The sequence below is a fragment of the Dermacentor variabilis genome, chromosome 7 (genome assembly GCF_050947875.1).
Source record: "Dermacentor variabilis isolate Ectoservices chromosome 7, ASM5094787v1, whole genome shotgun sequence".
Taxonomy (NCBI): Eukaryota; Metazoa; Arthropoda; class Arachnida; order Ixodida; family Ixodidae; genus Dermacentor; species Dermacentor variabilis.
In genome coordinates this window covers 119,749,148-119,755,773 of record NC_134574.1, presented here as the reverse complement: position 1 = coordinate 119,755,773, position 6,626 = coordinate 119,749,148, and the positions used below count along the sequence as shown (strand labels likewise).

The following is a 6,626-nucleotide window of genomic DNA, read 5'->3' as shown; positions in this document are numbered from 1 at the left end:
GTGGTATCGTAGCAGGCGGGCAAATTCCACCTGGCATGCTTAGCCGGCAATATTGTTCCTCTTGAGCATTTTGTACGTTGTTAGCGAGGATGTGTCAGCAGACGTTTACCAACTCCGTTTTTTTTTTTTTTTTTTTTTTTTGAGGCGAGACAATGAGCGCCCAGCCTGTTTGCTGAGATTGATAACCTGCAAGATATTATTTAGGTCTCTGCGCCGTGCTCGCCACATGCGTGAAAGAAAACTGTAGAGTTACGTGTCTTTTTACCGCAGAAATGGTTTTCCTTTCTCCCAAGGTCTCTCGAAGACTTGTCTGTTCCAGGGAAACTATAGCCATCGCCCGACATGGCGACGCCAAGCCTACCCGCTTCAGGCTAAACGGGTAGCCATATTGGGGTCGTCTCGCGGGAATTTAATGGCGTTGTCGGCTTTCGCTGCACCCTTCGTCTCACCTGGGAGGCAAAATTCGAGCGTTATATTGGCGGACTTCCGAAGATTGCTCCTCGATATCGGGACAGGAATGGCTATAGCTTATGCTAACAATCTAGTGAACGTGCAAGCGGTTCGACATCCGTGTCACTGGCTTGGGTAGTCACGGCTACAGGGAACATACACTCTTCTTCGCTTGTGGTGGTAGCTTGCGACTTGAAGCGATTAAAACACTCACTGACGTACGCAAACGGATGAGCGTGCCAGTATACGCTTAATTTTACCAGACGCAATGGTGGAGCCTCCGCCCTATTGCAGATCGCGCTTAAAGGCGCAAACATGGAATGCGTGAACAATTTTGATCCTTTGTGCGCCATTTTGCTAGAGGAAGGTCGTGACCCAAGACGACTGAAAGGCTCATATTTACATTTACCAACCATGGACCTAGTGCAATCAGCAGCGGCATTTCGGCCGCTGCTGATTGGATGCAGCTGTACGAGAGAGGTGGAGACGAACGGCCCTAGCCAATCAGCAGCGACCGAAATGGACAGTCCACTAGGTGGACTCTTACAGAAGCATTTCTATGCCTACCCAACGAGTAGTTTGTCCGCCCGTCACGTGTATGACGAATGCAGTGGCTCATGGCCCCCGTAACAATGGCTCATACCCCCGCAAGCAATGTCTCATAGCCCCGTAAGCAAGCAAAAAAATTCCAATGGCTCATGCCCACGCAAGGCAGATGCTACATGCGCTCAGCAAAGTGAAGCGAACAGTGCACACATTTGTTGAAATCACCCATACAGCCCACAGAACAGCACACGTTATCAGAGCAGCACCCCTATCAGCAATTGTAGTGGCGGTTTCGCAACAGCTTCGCTGGACATCCCGGTTGATGAGGACAGACAAAGGTCGTGGGTTCGACTGCCTTAATTAACTCTACCATAGTGCACTGCGCCTTAGTTAACGTCGCTTTAATTAACACCAAAAGTCGTGGCTTCCACTCCCACCAGTGGTCGTGAGTACGACTCCCACCAAAGGTCGTGGGTACGAGTGCTTCAGTTTCTTAAGTTAATTAACTGTGTCTCGATGAACTTTGCCTTAACACCAAATGTCTTGGGTTCGACTCCCACTAAAGGTGAAGGCTTCGTAGCCTTTTTCTACCATCGTGTGGTCCCACTGCCAACGCCGGATTTTCCGCCTCACGAGGCATTAAATGTTTTCGGAGTAACATTCATGTATTTTAGGTACCTGACTTGATAGCCACTATTCACCCACTCCAGGCGTCTACGACTCTTGGGTTTAAAGGGACTGACAACTGGCCAGAATGTATTGTGAGACGTTGATGGAAATGAAATTACCATAATTTGTAGTGGTAGAATCCAGCACGCTCTTTGCGATTTAAGTAGGAATTATAACATTAAGTTGTCAAAGAATGTTTGAAAAATACTAAGGTAGCGAGGCCTGGTGGTGAAGTCTTGGTACTTCTTATGTAGTCTACGAAATTACAGTACGCAAGCCGGCTGTTATTAAGTACAACACAATTATTGTCTAAAATTGCAGTTGCTATATTTTTACACACTTGCGCTTCATTCTGTGCTTCTCAAATAAAAATCGCACTCATGGCTGCGGCAACATGCTGCACGGCGTATCACGTGTAAAAGTTTCATTTCGTTTACGATCCGACTTCTTTCGTTTTGACTGGTTAAATACCAATCATTTGGACAGAAACCACGAAAACAAGGAGCTATTATCGCAGAAATACTTCGAAACTCTTCGAAAAACATGAATCGTAGGAACATCGACTTGCTAAACAAGATAATACTTCCTCACAGTTACGGCCGCACTTGTGTTCTGCTTCCCTCTAATTAATGCCGGCGTAGAATAGCTATCGCACTCACCTATCACCGTTTTCATCCTACCTCCGGTGAGAGACTACATGCTCACTGCAGATCGAAAAATTCTGATAAAGAATGTTCCACGCGTTTTCCGCGTTATCACCTCATGATTAAACATTCTGACAGGTAAGCTTTCCGTTCCATTAAAGAAAATAGACGCCATCAAAATTCGTTGTCAGTTACCGCGCATGGCTTGCTCAGTGACTCATGGCGTTCTGCTTGTGAGAACGAGAACGCAGGCATAATTCTCGGTCCCGGTGGCCGCATTTCTATAGATACGGAACGGAGAAACGGTAGTTTAGTCCGATTTGAGTGCAGGATGGTGAACTACGGGTAGTTAATAGAGACTTTTAGCTTGTACGCTATTCCGGTAAACGGGAGCGGTTTGGGCGGATAACCGGATGGTCGGGGCGTAAACGTGAGCGGTGAAGCCGCCTGGTGTTGTAGAGCTCAACCAGACAACCGCATAGCTAAAGCTGCAGTAACTCACCATATCCTGCTTCGCCACTCGTGCAAATTTTTGGCAGCGGCGTAATTGTGAACACGATTACGCCACTGTCGAAAATTGACGCCAGCAGCTAAGCAGAATACAGTAATTAGCTCTGTGTTTGTGTGGTTGAGCTTTGCGCCACCAGCTGGCGCCACCAATCTGGCCGCTCACCTTGACGCCCCCGCTAAACCGGAAAACCGCCCGCGCTTGCCCGAATACCGGACACGCTAAACCTCTCTAATATTTATGAAGAGCTTATCGGTACCGCATCGGTCATGGACCGAGTGTCGATTTCAGACGCTCACTCAATCAGTCATCCATTCCCTGCGTTCCATAGGCAGTAATGTACCACGTCGGAACTGCCGCCGCGAACTGCGCTAGGCAGCAATTTCAGCGACAACGCGGCCACACGAAGACAATGAGCAATTCTCTAGAACACCGCTTCAAAATTCCATCCAAATATTGACTGAACTCCCATGCCCGGAGTAGAAGGTATTGCTTTCATCCAAGAATTTGATTCTTTTTCAATAAATTACGTTGCCTTCATAGAGCTGATCAAAGAACGGCGTTGAGGCAACTTTCGTGCGAAAGTTGTGGTTTCGCTCATTTTTTTCGTCTGTAGTCACAGCCTGGGAGCGTTATTTACGGAATCGTGTTTTAATAGAGTGCACAGCGAAGAGTAAACTAACGCAACCACACATTGAGTCGGTAACGGAATTACACAGTTCCATTGGTAGCCTCACAGTCGGTACCATATTCAACTTTCACTGAGGCAAAAATCATGAGCCATTCCACTCTGTGAAAGAGGATGATCAGCGAAGCTGTTTAGCACACGACACAGAGGTGACGCAGAATTTCGAACAAAGGTGCGAACTCATTTACCGTGATTTTTATATGCATTCGCGTGGACGACGGGACCGCCGCGCCGAGGAACCGGAGGAAACTACACAGGCGCGACGCTTCGATGGGACCGCCACCACGGGAGAGCGGAAGGAAAGGACATACGCAAGCGCTTGGAACACCGACAAAGAGAGGGCGCTGCGAACGTAGACATGGCCGACGCAAGTCAAAGTGCAGTATATGTTCTTATCCGCTTAATATCCGATACGAGTTCTACTTGAGCCGAACGTATTAAACTTAATTTTGCAAGTTGGCGGAGGGCTTGAAGCCTGCTTCACCTCCGCCGCGGGTCGGCCCGGTACTGCACTATCTTCGGGATCGGCCCATGGTTTTTGCACACGCACACAAAAAAATGCACGGAAGCCTAGCCATAAACAGCTTCGCTGTATAAACAAATGCTGCTATCAAACTTAAAAGAAAAAATTGCATAATGAAACAGGCTCCGTGAAAAACTGCAGGGACGCGACAACCCTAAACGTTAGCTGACGTTCGTGCCGTTCTAATCGCGCAAGATGATTTCGAACAAAGTAGCGACCCTTCAATCATACGATAAAACCACTGACCGATCCGAAATAAAGTGTTGTTGTTGCTGCCGTTCCTGCAAACGCGAACCGAAGTTCTCCACTCGAAAACTCGTATATCACTTTAATCAAGCAAGCAGCTCAAACGAACCGCCGCGCCATCTGTGCCGAAAGTTTCAAAATCGGCAAAAAAAAAAAGAAAGAAAGCGTGAAGCGGCTTTGTTGCACGTAGCGCCCCCTGCGCTAGCGGCGTAGGGCTGAAAGACTGCTCTCTAATATTTACTCATGCCTACATATTTTCACTTTAAAGGAACTTTAATGAAAAGCATACATTTTATTTTTTTTTACTTGCACTTTATGTACATCTTATATTGCGCCCATCCTCTGTACATATTAAATTGCCGTGCGCGCTTCAAAATGGAGCGTAGGAAATCAAAGAATCGGTTTCCGCGCGCTCTATTTGGGGAGCACATACAGGTGCTGAATAACCTACGAGAGGTTTCAGATGCCCTATAAACTCAACTACGCCCTCACCTTTTGCGAAGCACGTCGATAACTTCCGCGCTTGCAAAATTGATCCTAGCAACCACCACTCTTCACTCGATGTTTTGCAGAAGAGGCAAATTATTGCGCCGCGGAAGCATTGATCGACAGGCGGCCTAGAACGCCCTTATGAAATTCTCGCGGGCAAGCCAGCGTCTTGAGACGCTTGGCGTGTTTCACTTTGGACACCTCGACAGGCTGAGCTGATATTAGTAGCGGTTGTGCGTGTTCGCAGAGTATTCTACAAACGCGGAAGGGAAAAGCCCTCCCCCCAAAATTTGGAGGACACTTAACAGTGCATTCAATGGGGCTGGTTCGTTCATCTATATACAATAAAAGCAGGAACAGCGCAACACAGGACGAGCGAGTAAAGAGCACAGGACAGGGAGCTGCCCTGTGCTGTCCTGTGCGCTTCGTTCTGTGTTGCACTGTCCCTGCTTTTATTCTAAAGGACGCTTAAGCTTCCGTTTCAAAAGCGGAACGCGATAGCATTGAAAGGTCCCCGACTGCTTCTCACGGTTCCCGGCAACCGCAGCTTTCATGCGGACTCGCGGTGACGAGCGCCATCTATAGATGGCGTTGTTGCGAGGAACAGAGCGGACCGTGCCGCTCTATGCATGGTAGAAACGCTGGAAAAGAGGTCTGCGTTTCCGCGTAACAGAAGCATGTTTTCTCCTTATTCAAACAACAATCTGACGCTACCATCTCTGTAGGTTGTGTTTAGGTCGTACTTTACGATGTTTCTGACGCGTTCTACTTTGAGGAATTAATTGCGCTCAGTAACGCCTTTGAGCCACTCCGGAGGGCCTGCGTCGTTGTGGTTCGTAACGATTTTGTGCGAAACGACGTCCGACGCCGATACAGGATCTCTTACGACACGGGGCCCTTAACGCTATCGCCTTACTAAGCAAACGTTTACACTCAGTGGTGTGCTTTGTCTTTTTTACAGCTCCGCTGACAGCCCACATTCACAGATTGGAATGGCTGTGAACATTTCATTTTTATAAAGCTATAGCGTTAAGAGACGTTACTGAACTAATTAAACTTCTCGAAGTAAATTGTGTCAGAAAAATCGTAAAGTACGACTACACACAACCTACAGACATGATAGCGTCGGATTGTACCTTGAATATAGGATAAAACATTTTTTTTTTTTTTTTTTTACGTGGAAACTCAAACACAAACCCCATTTAACGTGATAGCGTTTTCCAGCTGCCGTTTGAGGTCTGTCTTGGAGCGGCGCGGCCGGCTCGGTTCCTTGAAACAGCATCAAAAAAAAAAAGAAATAACTAGGATACTCGTCTTCGTGCATAGCGTTCGTCGCCAGCGTTTCCAGGAAAACATTACGGGTACGTAAGCTGCAGCTGCCGTGAAGCGTGAACCGCAGTCGGGGATCTTTGAATGCTATCGCGTTAGTTTAAGGGTCCTTCAACTTTCTTTTTCAAAGTAATTGCTTTTACAAAGACTAGAAGCGTACAGGGCTTGGAGACGTGAACTGCTAGCCAAGGCTTTGACATTTCTTGACATATTTCTTCCTCGCTAAAAGTCTTCACGATTGCTATTGCGTATAGCCTAGAGACATCAAGTGCTAGCCATCTTCAAGATGTCTGAACTATAGTTTGTCATGACACAGCGATAGCTGCTTCTAGTCTGCTCAAGCTGTGTCAAGCTAGCTAGTAACCAACTTGTTCTTCGTGCGTCCCTGTGGTCATTTTTGAAGGAAGCTCATTGCCTTAGAGCAAAAGAGGACTAGTTGAAGCGATGCGATTCTACATGGCAGAACTAAGAAGACCGAGGACACCTAAGCACTGCTTACGAGTTGTGAATGCGAAAGCATTAAAGCCATCCTGA

At 47.3% G+C, this 6,626-nt stretch overlaps 1 pseudogene; it reads left to right on the top strand.

The window, feature by feature from the left end:
* The first annotated feature begins 3,863 nt into the window (after positions 1-3,863).
* Positions 3,864-4,043, top strand: LOC142589157 (U2 spliceosomal RNA; annotated as a pseudogene).
* The last annotated feature ends 2,583 nt before the right edge of the window (positions 4,044-6,626 follow it).